The sequence below is a fragment of the Eurosta solidaginis genome, chromosome 4 (genome assembly GCF_040869045.1).
Source record: "Eurosta solidaginis isolate ZX-2024a chromosome 4, ASM4086904v1, whole genome shotgun sequence".
NCBI classification, from domain to species: Eukaryota; Metazoa; Arthropoda; class Insecta; order Diptera; family Tephritidae; genus Eurosta; species Eurosta solidaginis.
The window spans coordinates 245,856,143-245,871,801 of record NC_090322.1 but is presented as its reverse complement, the minus strand read 5'-3'; the positions used below and the strand labels follow the sequence as shown (position 1 = coordinate 245,871,801).

At 39.4% G+C, this 15,659-nt stretch overlaps 1 protein-coding gene across 8 annotated transcripts in view; it reads left to right on the top strand.

The window, feature by feature from the left end:
* Positions 1-15,659, top strand: part of Drak (Death-associated protein kinase related) — a 458,585-nt gene that overhangs the window by 182,623 nt on the left and 260,303 nt on the right. The gene's annotated exons all lie outside the window — the stretch shown is intronic.

Here is a 15,659-nt window from a genome sequence, read left to right as displayed (position 1 = left end):
CGAGGAAACTTTTTTCCCTGTTACGGCGTTTTTACAGTCATTACAGCTGCGTAACGAAACTTTTTAGTTATTGTGGTTAATATCGATAATTCCTTAACTCATTATGTTAGAAAGTCCCTAGCAGTTTTCGTAAAATCAACTATATTTCATATAAGTAATAGTTTTATCCTTGAAGGAAAAATTAGAATAATTGTCTAAAAAGAACAAATCACGCAAAATATGGAAAGCGTCAGCGGAGAACATTATAATGAATTATCCTTAAGGAGATCCTGGAAGAAATATATTGAATAGGTGACTTTATTCACTCGTTATCGAAGTGGACGACCACGAAAGTCCACCGAAAGCGTTAATAGGTATATCGGATATAGGATAGCTTTTTTAAATACATTTAAGTCTGTTCTAGAAACTTTCGCGGAATTGAAGGATAGTATAAACATGAAAGCTATAATATTGCTGGTCCGCCGTCACTTGAGGTAAAATAATTAGATGGTCCATGGCAAGAATAAAACCTGCTTCTTACCACAAAAATCCTTTCCCACACACTAAGCTGGTTCCGCGAAAAAACAAACTGGCCTCGGAGCGACTGGGGACGAGTCATATTCTCTGATTAGCGCAAAATAAATAAATTCAATTCAGTTTTTTAATGCGTGGTTAGCCCCAAAAATACAAATATATGGATTCATAGCTGCGTTCAGATTATCGTGCTCGATAAGCCCCCCAATTCTTTGTAAGATGCCGTCGTGATGTATACGACGGAGGTAGCTTAACTCCCCATTAACACAATCTAAGCAATGCTCACGGTTTTTAATGCGTACCACACCATTATATACGGAGAATACTTCACTGTTGCGTTAACGCAGTTTTGACTCAATCTTCCTGGTGTTTGGCCTTACTACACATCGCGAACCTTAACTGAATAAAATTTATTTTGCACTCATAAGAGAATATGAACCATAGCCAATCGTTCCCTATCCATTTTATGTTTCCATAATACCAGTTAGCATGCGGGATCGCTTATTTTTGGTGGAAAGCGGTTTTTTTTAGCCATGGGACATCAAATTATTTTTCCTCAAGAACGCTGTACCGTTGCGATTCTAATTTTCATGTTTATACTATCCTTTAACGTTTTAAACTCCCTTCGTGTGACCAATTGGCGCCGGTTTGCAGAGAGAAGGAGCGACTGGCGCGCCTTGTTGGACGGCCAAACCGTTTAAACGGTTAAGCGCCAATTAATTAAGTACTATCCTTAAACTCAATAGCAATTTCTGCAGTCATTTTAAATGTGTTCAGAAGAGCTATCTTCATGATATCCCTATCATCGCGATCAGTTGCCTATCGTGGTCATCCGCTTCAAAAGGATGATTCATTGCAATTTACATCGGCTAGGCTATTCATATTTCGGGTTATTTTCGGTTTGTAGACATTTATGTAAATTTCTTTCTTAAGGTCAACACTTTTACTTTTATTAAATATCATTGCTTTTACGAAAGCTGCTAGAGACTTACTAATTTTTTGTCTTAGCATATCACCAAATGAGGTAAGGTATTATCAATATTGACCACAAGAACTAAAAACGTTCTTTGCGTAGCTGTAGTGACTGTAGAAACACTGCAAGAGGGAAACAATTTTCTTTAATAATTTGGGAAAAATTTAAACAACGTGACATCAGGACGGACAAGGCGACAGCTGTTTCGATTATACCTTGTAAATCTCTTCAAAGCCTTTTCTCCCGGGAGTGGGAGTCGAACCCGCACTCCTACGATAGTTGAAATGGTTATAAACGCATTCAGCTACGTCATGCCTTAGTTGTTGTAAAGTTTTTCCCAATTGCCTTCTTTTTCGCATATATTATCTTCTACACATCCCGTAATTCCACGTGCTGGATATGACCATTTTCATCCCGGGGGCAACGCTGATATGTGCATTCTAAACGTTCATAGAAGGCGCCTTTCCCCTCATCGTCTTTCTCCTCTGTCGGTGCAGGAGCGCAGATGAATGATATATTGAACAATTTTGCTTTTATTCGGATAGCGGCGAGACGTTCGTTCACAGGCGTGAACTCTCCCACCACAATTCCGGTGCTGAAATTGCGCTTATTTGTATAGCCGCTCCAGTAGATGTCACAATTTTTAATCTTCTTCCTTCGTTGCTTGGTCCCACGAATTCCTTGGATGGTGGGGATGTTGGATTTTGTTTTGACGAGGACATCAACCAACTGAGGATTTGCCATAATCCCGTTCAGGGAACGGACATACCAGGTGCATTCCCTCAAATCATAGACCTTTTAGCTTTTGCCATAGTTGTAATCAGTGTGGTTTGAAGTGGCGGGTCCCAAGCCCTGCGCACAACCCGCTCAGCGAAGATAAATATATTTTTTGCACTTTTATAAAGCGAGCCGCTTGATCCAAGACAGACGCCCTCTTGCAGCCGCACCTTGTGGTGGACAGACGCTGCTGATGAAAATCCCCCAGCTAGCCCTTATGTCAGAGTGGCCGAGCCAGGATGTCGCCTTCCCACATTAGCTCACCACTAAACGTCTGTTCAGTGGCTACCCAGAGGAATAATAAATGAACTTATTTTTGGAGCACTTTCAAATTTAGCACCAACACAGTGCAATGTTAAAGTGTTTGGTGTGATTGTCCATTATTATGATTTTTTATGTAGAACAACACCAAAAAGTGCGGTTTTGACACCAAAATTTATAAGTCTGTAATTTCTTCCACATAAAAAAATATTTCTGCTAAAAAAATTGTTAAGGCACAAATCAACATGATATGATGGGTCAAAAGGTGAGTGTTTCCCGAAAAACCTTGGTAAACTTCTTGCAACTAATGGATCCTAGAGGATCTCAAACTTAGGTGTTCTGTAAAAAAAGCAAATTACTCAGAACCCCAAGGTGACTGTCTTGGAATTGTTTTTGTAAATCTTCTTTTTAGACGCAGATGTCACATTATCCCAATTGGGATTATGAGACCTCATAAGCAGTGACACAATCTCAAGTAAAAAACGTGGGGCTATGCTATTTGGGATTATGTCATGTACATAAACGCATTGAAACATGTTTGTCTACGTTTTAGACTATAAAATTGTTTATTCTTTAACAAGACTACGGGCCTAGGGATTAAAAAATAAACATTTGTATTTTATAGCTTTAGCATAAATTCTTAAGTTGTTTTCATACCAATTTCTGAAAACTAGAAGAAAAAACATTTGCTTATTGTTTATTCACACGACAGTACTAAGTTTTTATACTCAGTTGAGCAGAGCTCACAGAGTATATTAAGTTTGATTGGATAACGGTTGGTTGTACATATATAAAGGAATCGAGATAGATATAGACATCCATATATCAAAATAATCAGGATCGAAAAAAAATTAGATTGAGCCATGTCCGTCCGTCCGTCCGTCCGTTAACACGATAACTTGAGTAAATTTTGAGGTATCTTGATGAAATTTGGTATGTAGGTTCCTGAGCACTCATCTGAGATCGCTATTTAAAATGAACGATATCGGACTATAACCACGCCCACTTTTTCGATATCGAAAATTTCGAAAAACCGAAAAAGTGCGATAATTCATTACAAAAGGCAGATAAAGCGACGAAACTTGGTAGATGAGTTGATTTTATGACGCAGAATAGAAAATTAGTAAAATTTTGGACAATGGGCGTGGCACCGCCCACTTTTAAAAGAAGGTAATTTAAAATTTTGCAAGCTGTAATTTGGCAGTCGTTGAAGATATTATGAAATTTGGCAGGAACGTTACTCCTATTACTATATGTACGCTTAATAAAAATTAGCAAAATCGGAGAAGGACCACGCCCACTTTTAAGAAAAAACTTTTTTTAAGTGAAATTTTAACAAAAAATTTAATATCTTTACAGTATATAAGTAAATTATGTCAACATTCAACTCCAGTAATGATATGGTGCAACAAAATACAAAAATAAAAGAAAATTTCAAAATGGGCGTGGCTCCGCCCTTTTTCATTTAATTTGTCTAGGATAATTTTAATGCCATAAGTAGAAAAAAAATTTACCAATCCTTGTGAAATTTGGTGGGGGCTTAGATTTTGGGACGGTAACTGTTTTCTGTGAAAATGGGCGAAATCGGTTAATGCCACGCCCAGTTTTGATACACAGTCGTACGTCTGTCCTTCCGCATGGCCGTTAACACGATAACTTGAGCAAAAATCGACATATCTTTAATGAACTTAGTTCACGTGCTTACTTGAACTCACTTTATCTTGGTATGAAAAATGAACGAAATCCGACTATGACCACGCCCACTTTTTCGATATAGAAAAATGAAAAAATGCCATAATTCTATACCAAATACGAAAAAAGGGATGAAACATGGTAAGGTAAATTGGATTGTTTTATTGACGCGAAATATAACTTTAGAAAAAACTTTATAAAATGGTTGTGACACCTATCATATTAAGTAGAAAAAAATGAAAAAGTTCTGCAGAGCGAAATAAAAAAACCTTAAAATCTTGGCAGGTATTACATATATAAATAAATTAGCGGTATCCAACAGATAATGTTCTGGGTCACCCTGGTCCACATTTTGGTCGATATCTGGAAAACGCCTTCACATATAAAACTACCACCACTCCCTTTTAAAACTCTCATTAATACCTTTAATTTGATACCCATATCGTACAAACGCATTCTAGAGTCAACCCTGATCCACCTTTATGGCTATATCCCTAAATGGCGTCCACCTATAGAACTATGGCCCACTCCCTCATAAAATACTCTTTAGTGCCTTTCATTTGATACACATGTCATACAAACACATTCCAGGGTTTCCCTCGGTTCATTTTCCTACATGGTTATTTTCCCTTATGTTGTCACCATAGCTCTCAACTGAGTATGTAATGTTCGGTTACACCCGAACTTAACCTTCCGTACTTGTTTTTATTTAATTTGCTCATTGTTTTGCAGTCTTAAATAAACAGTCTTAATGAATAGAAAAACATATTTCAATACGTTTATATCTTTTCCAAGTAAATACTTTTGTACGCATACCATTTGGAGTAATAATTTTTTATATAAAAAGGGTGTTGGTGTCAAGCCTTTTACAGTTATATATTCAACTTCTTATAATTTCGATCACGTTTGTCTCTAAAAAGAAATGAGAGCTCTTACTACTTTACTAGCTGCCCTAGTAGCTTTGATGTTGATGTTGAACGAGGTTTCATCTAACAGTATTCATCAAACTGGCCTTGAAAATTATCCTTCTCAACTTCCTAGGGAACATCTTCAACCACAAGGCGATCCTGTTGCTGCTGTTTTGGCTGATCGTATGCTAAGTTGTTTTGGTAAATGTTTACGAAGTAAAGACCCTCCAAAACCAAAAAAAGAAAAAGAAGAGCTACCCCATCGTTTACCGTGGCCACGCACGCAATGGAAATAAAATGCTGAAACAAAAAAATAATGTCTCATAGAGCCAAACGACTTTGGGAGCTTCAAGCTTCAATATAAGTACTTCGTACAAAGAAAACTTTTAATTATACATACATACATATGTAATGAGTTGTAGAATAATAACGCACTTTCAAAAATAAAAATAAAGGTTTATTTCATTCACTTTTTTTTTGTGTTTCCATGAAAATGTACAATTTTAGCTTAAGTGTAAGGTTTTTACTTTTACCTTTAAGTTTAGCGAAAGTGTTCCGAAGTGGTCCCTAAATAGTCCCGACATTAGTTTAATATAATCCAAAAATAATTTGAAAGTTATCGCTCAATAATGCTGAATTGGTTCTGAAAATAACTTCGGCGCAGTCTCAAAATAATCTTGAACCGAATTCGCAAATAAATCTGAAAAGATCCTGAATCCCGATTCGACACCAAAGCAGTCTACGAGGTGATCCTGTAATCCGTGGAAAATTTTCGAGAAAGTCCCCCACATCCCTGGATTTGATCACGAAACGATTCCAATAAGATTCTGAAAAAATGTGGAAACTAAACCGAAATAATACCGCTATGATTGAAGTTAACCTAAAACTAGATGAAAAATAGTTCGAGAACCCAAAGTTTTTCCGAAATGATCCCAAAATATCCATGAAATTAGCTTAAAAAAATCCATAATTATTTCAAACTTAACCATGTACACAGTTCACAGTGTGCCGCCAGAACCAAATGGTGCGATCACTCACAAACGTCACCAACATTCTCCAACAAGAACCCAAGTAAATTTGTAGTTTCAACAGGGTTGGACCAAAGAGACGTTGATTCCACATTGCGATTGAAATTATGGTTGGTGCGAGTCGTGCCTATGGCTAAGTAAGAGTTTAACTTATTACAGTATCCAGATTGAAGTTGTCATTTAGAACGGGGTTCCCGGAATATTTATTGGCACAGTAATTTGCCGATCCTTTTATGCTTTTTTGGTTCAAATGACTGAATTCTTTTGTGTCGGATTTCTTCTTCGTGCTTGCGGGAATGACTCCTTATGTTCATGGGAGGCAGAGCTTTTTAAGTCAGATGTCTATTGTGATGCCAAGGTTTCTGGGTTTCAACAGAAACTGTTTTTTCAGCATTTCGTTTCTCTCTTTTATCAGGCTATGCAGCATCGTTGCAATAAACCCGTGACCTGCCGTCCTGTCAAAGTGCACCTCTTCAGAATGGTTTATCTGAGACCATCTGGAACCCAGATCTTCCACAAGGATTCTTCGACGTCGTCCGCTTGTCTTTCTTTGAGGGTTATCTTGAACACCTCTCCCTCTACTACTCTCAAGTCCGGTAATCTACTCGTATTTTCCTGGATGCCTCGTTTCAGAGATTCATATTCCGGGCTTGAAAACTCAGTTGAATTGAAGCCTAGCACCGAAATCACCGCACCTTCCGCTATCTCTTTCATGTACATCCGGCTCCCTTTCGTCAAATGACTGAAGCTTGAGGCTCCAGCTGGCAAGTCGTCCCGAAAGATCCTTTTGCCTCATCAGCCGTTTTACGGCACGAAACTTCTGTACGCTAACGACTGCGGCGAGACACTCCATCTCGGTAATGGTGTAATTCCGCTGGGCGGAATTAAGCTTCTGCGACACGAAGGTAATGGATCTCTCATTTCCTTCCTCGTCTTTTTGGAACAGCACACCTCCAATGCCTTGAGTTGAGCCGTCGCACTGGATGAAGAAGTGCTTGCTGAAATCACGGTTGACCAGGACATCTGTGGAAGTCAACGCCCGCTTTAGGTCTCCAAAGGCTTTTATGGCCTCGGCTGTCATCGCGCAAGCTTTCGCCTTCCGGAGGCAGTCTGTCATCGTCGCGGCGGTTGTGGCAAAGTTAGGTATGAACCGTCTGTACTAGTCACACATACCAAGGAAGCGCCAGACCTGCTTGATGGTGGTAGGTACAGGAAAGTCGACCATTGACTGGATCTCGGCCGGGTCCGTTTTCAATTGACCTTGTCCTACAATGAAACCAAGATACTTCAGCTCCTTCTCCAGAATTTGGACTTTTCCAAATTTATCGTCAACCCCGCATTGGCAAGACACTTTGCAACCTCTCCCAAGTGTTCCAGGTGGGTATCAAAATCGGGCGAGCAGATGAGCAAGCCATCTATGTAGACAAATACATGCTCTCGCAACCGAGAGGGGATGACCTTATCCATCTGTCTACACAGTCTCTGGCTGGCGTTGCACAAACTGAAAGGCATAACCTTAAACTGGTACAGCGGCCTGCCAGGGACTGTGAAAGCAGGTTTTTTCCCGGGATGACGTCTCCAGAGGGATCTGCCAAAAGGTATCCTTCAAGTCGATTCCGGAGATACAAAAAGGTCTCCCGCAGCCGTCACAAGATCCCTTTCACATGCTGCGTTGGGTATGCATCCTTTCTCGTACGTTCATTAAATTTTCGCATGTCTACACACAGGCGTTTCTTTCCCGGCTTTTCGACAAGTACAATTGGCGAACTCCATGAGCTATTGCTCTCCTCCATCACATCGAGCTTCAGCATTCGGTCGATTTCATTATAGGCGTATTTCTGTTTCACCGCCGACAGTGGGTAATGCCTCTGCTGTACCGGTACCGTATCGTCGAAAACTTCTATGATGTGCTCCATAACGTGCGTTCTGCCCAAACCGAGATCTGCGAAAGATGGGAAGAGCTTTTTAACTCGCCCAGCTTCCGAACCTCCGCCTTTGTAAGCTCGATTTGGTTGGCGTCTGCCACATCTAGCCCCGAAACTATTGTCGGGGCGATACAAAACGCGTCCCAAAAACCAATACCCAGGTACAGTTCCTGTTGGAGACTTGTAACCAGATATAACACCATTACTACTGTTTTACCACGCCAGGTAATTAGGGCGTTGAATTTTCCCACAATTGCCTGGGTTTTACGTCCGCCGTATTCAAGAACCTGTTCAAGGATTGTACCTTGTCGTTTAATCGGGCTGCCCACACGCCCCAGTTCGATCCGAGACATCTTATCGAAGCCTCGCTGTCCAACAAACTCTTCACCGGAATTCTTTCTATCTATACATTTATATATGGACGCTTATCAATCGTATCGCGTATTACCGTCTCAGCGATAGCATTTTCTCTCTTCTTCGCTGCTTCCCCAACTTTCTAATCTTTAAAATCTTTCTCCAAGTCCTAGGTTATGCTGTTTTGGGTGCGTTTTCACCCGAACTATCGTCACGTCACATTTGAAGCAAACCATTCGATGTAGTTTTCCATCACACGCAGAGGTCGTCTGACCACCTTGCTCGGCAAGATACTTCTTCACCCTTATGTCATTGGGTAGACCATATCGCATAAACTTGTCCTTCGTCGGCCTGGTCATCGCTTCAACCGCATCGAGCTCTTCCACGAGATCGGCCTCTAGCTCCTCTACAGTCCTCCTTCGAAAGGTCTTCTTTCTGCTGCAGCCGCTATCGCTATATTTTTGGTCATTAGGTCTGTAGATCGGATGTGCAGAGTGGCATGAAGTGTTGCTGTCGCGGTAGTTTTCAGGGCGCCTGTTTTGCTAATTATTGATAATCTACATATCCCCCTGCTAGCAAGGGACGCCAGTAAATTTCTGTCGTCAATGGTGAAGGTATAAAAAGTTTTTCGAAAACATATTGCTTTAACAGACTTTCCCGCGCTCTTCGCGCAAACAGGGTTGTAGGATATTACGTTCTGCAAGCGTTTTCTCTGAACTCTGCTTTCAGCAGGTCAACACATTTTTCTTTGCTGAGTGGAAGCCCTGCGCTATATTTGGATTGGTCAGTCCGGAACATTTTCTGTTTTTGTCAGTGAACTAAGTACAGGTCGATCCGTAAATGGTTATAAATTCGGGCCTGAACTGTGAGGGTTGATTTACTAACACAACCCAAGAGTTAAGGCGGATGTACTTTAAAAAATTAATTACTTACTCGATTGGCGCTTAGCCGTTTAAACGGTCATATTCCTCTGTTGGTGCATGAGAGCAGAAGAATTATATATTGAACAATTTTGCTTTTATTCGGATAGCGGCGAGACGGTCGTCCACAGGCGCGAACTCTCACTGCGATTCCGGCGCTGAAACTGCGCTTATTTGTATGGCCGCTCCAATAGATGTCACAATTTTTAATCTTCCTTCGTTGCGGTCCAACGAATTTCTTGGATGGTGGGGATTTTGGATTTTATTTTGACGAGGGCATCAACAAGCCTAGCATCTGCCATAATACCATTTAGGGAACGGACATTCCAGGTGCATGCCCTCAAATCATAGACCTTTTAGCTTTTGCCATAGTTGCCATCAGTTAAAGTTTATCTTCTTATCCGAGGCTTTGTTGAGTTTATCTTTGAGGTGTGGTTTGACGGGGCGGGTCCCAAGCCCAGCGCAAAACCCGCTCAGCGGAGATGAATATATTATTTGCACTTTTATATAGCGAACCGCTTGATCCAAGACAGACACCCGCTTGCAGCCGCACCCTGTGGTGGAGAGACGATGCTGATGGAAATCCCCCAGCTAGCCCTTATGTCAGAGTGGCCAAGCCAGAATGTCGCCTTCCCACACTAGCTCACCACTAAACGGCTGTTCAGTGGCTACCCAGAGGAATAATAAATAAACTTATTTTTGGAGCACTTTCAAATTTAGCACCAATATAGTGAAATGTTAAAGTGTTTGGTGTGGTCGTACATTATTCTGATTTTTTATGTGGAACAACACCACAAAGTGCGGTTTTGACACCAAAATTTATATGTGTGTAAAAAATATTTCTGCTAAAAAATTATTAAGGCAGGAATAACATGATGGGTCAAAAGATGACTGTTGCCGGGAAAACCTTGGTAAACTTCTTGCAACTAAGGGATCCTAGAGGATCTCAAACTTAGATGTTCGGTAAAAAAAAGCAAACTAAATCTTCTTTTTAGACGCAGATGTCACATTATCCCAATTGGGATTATGACACCTCACAAGCAGTGACATAATCTCATGAAAAAAACTTGGGGCTATGCCATTTGGGATTATGTCATGTACATAAACGCATTGAAACATGTTTGTCTACGTTTTAGATTATAAGATTGTTTATTCGTTAACAAGACTATGGGCCTAATTATTAAAAAATAAACATTTGTTTTTATAGCTTTAACATAAATTCTTAAGTTGTTTTCATACAAATTTCTGAAAACTAGAAGAAAAAACATTTGCTTATTGTTTATTCACACGACACAATGAGGAACTTAATTAACTTCTCGTTAGCAATTATTTTGTATGCTTTTCAGTTCAATAAATAAAGGAAGTACTAATTAAACATTGATTGCTAGATAATATTTACTTTTTAATTAAAAAAATATTTCATACAGAGAAGGATTAGCGTGTGACGTAAGGTTATGCTCACCTGGTTGCTATGGACTCCAGTAAAATTTTTGGTAATCAATGGTCACACAAATCACTTTTTCGCAAATATTTCGCTTTCTTCGACTTTCAAACGTTCGTCGTGGAATATCAAGTTGTAGGTCTGGAAGGAGTCCTCGCAGATCAATGAAAATTAGCAGTAAAGCTTTGTGGCATCAATTAAGAACACGTTGGAAATTTAAACAAAATTGGACCTAGGAAACGCTCACCTCAATTATAACTGGAAACTAAGACTTGATTTTATATGAAAAATTTTACCCCATCCTAACCAAATTTTATAACTATATGACCAAACTTGATGGCAGCTCTAACACACTTTACAGTCTTAGAAATCCGCCCACATCCCATATACCACCGTCATTATCATACATTGGCGTTGAGCCCGCTGGGCAAGTTTGGCCATTTCTTAACAAGTCATGCCTGCTTTCCCTGTTTCGCGATAACTGGCGCCAATTGGGACTACCAAGGGAGGTCAAGTCCTCCTCCACCTTCCTCTCCCAGCACAGTGGCGGACTCCCCCTTTCTCTGCTTCCAAACTGCGGTGTCAACTGAAATACTTTATTGGCCGGAGCGTCTTCGTCAATTCGCATAGCATGGGCAGCGAAGCCTTTGGGTTTTAATTCGCTGCACACTTTGAGAAAAATTGATTTTTGTGACCTTTGACCATTGATTACCTAAAAATTCAATTCGTCCTTAGCTAGCGGCTGAACATAGACCTATGGAACACGCTAACGGTACTTACTCTGCCCCATATATTTAGTTTATTAAAACTTAGGTAAAATATGGCTGTCGTGTGATGTTGATCAGTAATTCCTTTATTTATTGAACTGAAAAGCAAACATAAGAATTGCTAACGAGAAATTAATTAAGTTTTCCATTGTGTCGTGTCAATAAAAAATAAGCAGACGTTGTTTCTTCAAGTTATCAGAAAATCGTACGAAAACAACTTCAAAATAAAAATCTATCTAAATCTATTTAAAGCAAATGTCAAGTTTTAATTACCTTTATATAAAGTCGCTTTCATGTTTGTCCCCTCATTTCCATACGAATTTTTGACCCACGGAAAAGTCTTTTTCGGTAACTTCCCGCTGAGCTAGACACTTGATACTTAGAACATAGTTCAGATCTGGGAGACATTACAATGCAAGTGAAAAAAATCCGCTAGGTGGCGCACGGATCGAGATATACAGAAAATTAATTTTAAAATGGAAATTTTGCGATCGACTTTTAACTAACTTCTCGGTGATCCAGAGACTTGAAACTTAGCACATAGTTTGCGAGTCGATGGCACTACAATTCGTGAAAAACCAAATGCCGCCAGGTAGCAGACGAATCGAGATAAACGAAAAACCCCGAAAATCCCTGAAAAAACGCAGGGAATCTTGCAATCGATTTTTGAGTAACTTCCCGGTGAGCTGGAGATATGAAACTTGGGCCGTGAGTCAGAACCCGGTGACAATGCAATGTTTGATCAAAAAAATTTCGCTAGGTGGCGCATGGATCGAGATATTAAGAAAATTAGTTTTGATTTGGGAATCTTTCAATCCATTTTTAACTAACTTCCCGGTGACCTAAAAACTTGTAACTTACCACATAGTTTGCGAGTCGATGGCACTACAGTTCGTGGAAAGCAAAATGCCGCCAGGTGGCAGACGAACCGAGATAAACGAAAGTCCCTGAAAAAACGCAGGGAATCTTGTGATAAATTTTTAAGTAACTTCCCGATGAGCTAGAGACCTGAAACTTCGGCCGTGAATCAGAAACTGGCGACAATCCAATATTTGATCAAAAAAATTTCGCTAGGTGGCGCATGGATCGAGATATTAATAAAATTAATTTTGATTTGGGAATCTTTCAATCCATTTTTAACTAACTTCCCGGTGATTTAGAGACATGAAACTTGGCACACAGTTCGAGGCTTGGTGATATGATTTATAGGTGGCGCGCTAATTCAGATAACTACAGATCCCTGAAAAACGAGGGGAATCTTGCGATCGATTCTTGAGTAACTTGCCGGTGAGCTAGAGACTTGGAACATGGGCCGTGGGTCAGAACCCGATGACAATGCAACATTTGATCAACAAAAAATTCGCTGGGTGGCGCACGCGGATCGAGATGGTAAGAAAACAAATTTTAATTTGGGAATCTTTCAATCCATATTTAACTAACTTCCCGGTTACTTAGAGACTTGAAACTTGGCAATTAGTTAGAGGCCTGGTGACAATACAACTTATAGAAAACAAATTTCCGCTAGGTGACGCGCTAGTCAAGATAACTGCAAATCCTTTAAAAACGGGGGGAATCTTGCGATCGATTTTTGAGTAACTTCCCGGTGAGCTAGAGACCTGACACTTGGGCCGTGAGTCCGAACCCGGTGGCAACGCAATATTTGATCAAAAAAAAATTCGCTAGGTGACGCAGGGATCGAGATATTGAGAGAATTAATTTTGATTTGCGAATCTTTCAATCAATTTTTAACTAACTTCCCGGTTACCTAGAGACTTGAGACTTGGCATTTAGTCGAGGCCTAGTGACAATACAACTTATAGAAAACAAATTTCCGCTAGGTTACGCGCTAGTCAAGATAACTGCAAATCCTTGAAAAACGAGGGGAAATTTGCAATCGATTTTTAAGTAACTTCCCGATGAGCTACATACTTAAAACTTGGGCCGTGAGTCAGAACCCAAAATTTCACATGCCTATTTGTAGGCAGCACTAAAAAGGCGAAAATAAAAAGATGATAAAAAAATTTTAAGGACTACCTTTATATAAATGGACCAAAAAATAGAATGCAATTTTTCCTTTAATACAGACATAATCTTGTTGAATTTTGACTAAAAAACTTTTTTGGGATTTAAAATTATAAAGGTAGAGCGCGTGTTTAAGTTTTAAATAATCAATTAGTTAATCCCAAGTACATGGTTAATTATTTAATGCCTTAAATTGAAAGATTGCGCTCCACCTTTATAGTTTTAAATCCCAAAATTATTTTATAAGAGCTATTGTTAAAGTTTTTTAGTCAAAATTCAACAAGATTATGTCTGTATTAAAGGAAAAATTGCCTTCTATTTTTTGGTCCATTTATATAAAGGTAGTCTTTAAATTTTTTTTATCATCTTTTTATTTAATTTGCTCATTGTCTTTCAGTGTTAAATAAACAGTCTTAATGAATAGAAAAACATATTTCAATACGTTTATATCTTTTCCAAGTAAATTCTACAACTCTATACAATTTGGAGTAATAATTTTTCGTATAAAAGGACCCTTGGTGTCAAGCCTTTTACAGTTATATATTCAACTTCTTATAAGTTCGATCACGTTTGTCTCTAAAAAGAAATGAGAGCTCTTACTACTTTACTAGCTGCCCTAGTAGCTTTGGTGTTGATGGTGGACGAGGTTTCATCTAACAGTATTCGTCAAACTGGCCTTGAAAATTATCCTTCTCAACTTCATAAGAAACATCTTCAACCACAAGGCGGTCCTGTTGCTGCTGTTTTAGCTGATCGTCTAGGTTGTTTTGGATGTTCAGGGTGTAGTAAAGACCGTCCAAAACCAAAACCAAAACCAAAACCAAAAGACGAGCCAATCTATGGTGTTCCGCACCCCTACCCAACATAATGTCGCATAGAGCCAAAAGATTTTGGGAGCTTCAAACTTCATTATAAGTACTTCGTACAAAGGAAACTTTGAATTATACATACATGTGGGACCTTTTATATGTTTTACTATTAAACACGTTTATTTCACGTATAGTTTTACAAGTAAAAGATATGTAAAATGACTTTAATTAATTAGATTTAGAATTATTACATTAAATATATATTTAGAAAATGAAATCGTCTCAAAGTTTACAATTTTGCGCGTCTATACATTTTCGAATCCAACAAAGGCTGCCTCATCGCTGTCGGCGTTGTAGTGCTTGACGTTGCTGTCGCTTCGGCTGTCGCTTCAGTTTCTGGGTTCTATTCTAGTGTTTCCGTCTGTGTCGAGTTTAACCGTATCCTACATACTTACATATGTAATGAGTTGTAGAATAATAATGCACTTACAAAAATAAAAATAAAAGTTTATTTCATTCACTTTTTTTTTTGTGTTTCCATGAAAATATACAATTTTAGCTTAAGTGTAAAGTTTTTCTTTTACCTTTAAGTTTAGCGAAAGAGTTCCGAAGTGGTCCCTAAATAGTCCCGACATTAGTTTAATAATATCGGATAATAATTTGAAAGTTATCGCTCAATAATACTGAAATGGTTCTGAAAATAACTTCGGAGCAGTCTGAAAATAATCTTGAACCGAATTCGCAAATAAATCTTAAAAGATCCTGAATCCCGAAAAAAGTCCCCCAACATCCCTGGATTTGACAAGTACAATTGGCGAACTCCACGAGCTATATTGCTCTCCTCGATCACATGGAGCTTCAGCATTCGGTCGATTTCATCATAGGCGTATTTCTGTTTCACCGACGACAGTGGGTAATGCTGCCTCTGCTTTACCGGTACCGTATCGTCGAAAACTTCTATGATGTGCTCCATAACGTGCGTTCTGCCCAAACCGAGATCTGCGAAAGATGGGAAGAGCTTTTTAACTCGCCCCAGCTACCGAACCTCCGCCTTTGTAAGCTCGATTTGGTTGGCGTCTGCCACATCTAGCTCCGAAACTATTGTCGGGGCGACACAAAACGCGTCCCAAAAATCAATCCCCAGGAACAGTTCCTGTTGGAGACTTGGAACCAGATATGCACCATTACTACTGTTTTACCACGCCAGGTAATTAAGGCGTTGAATTTTCCCACAATTGCCTGGGTTTTACGTCCGCCGTATTCAAGAAT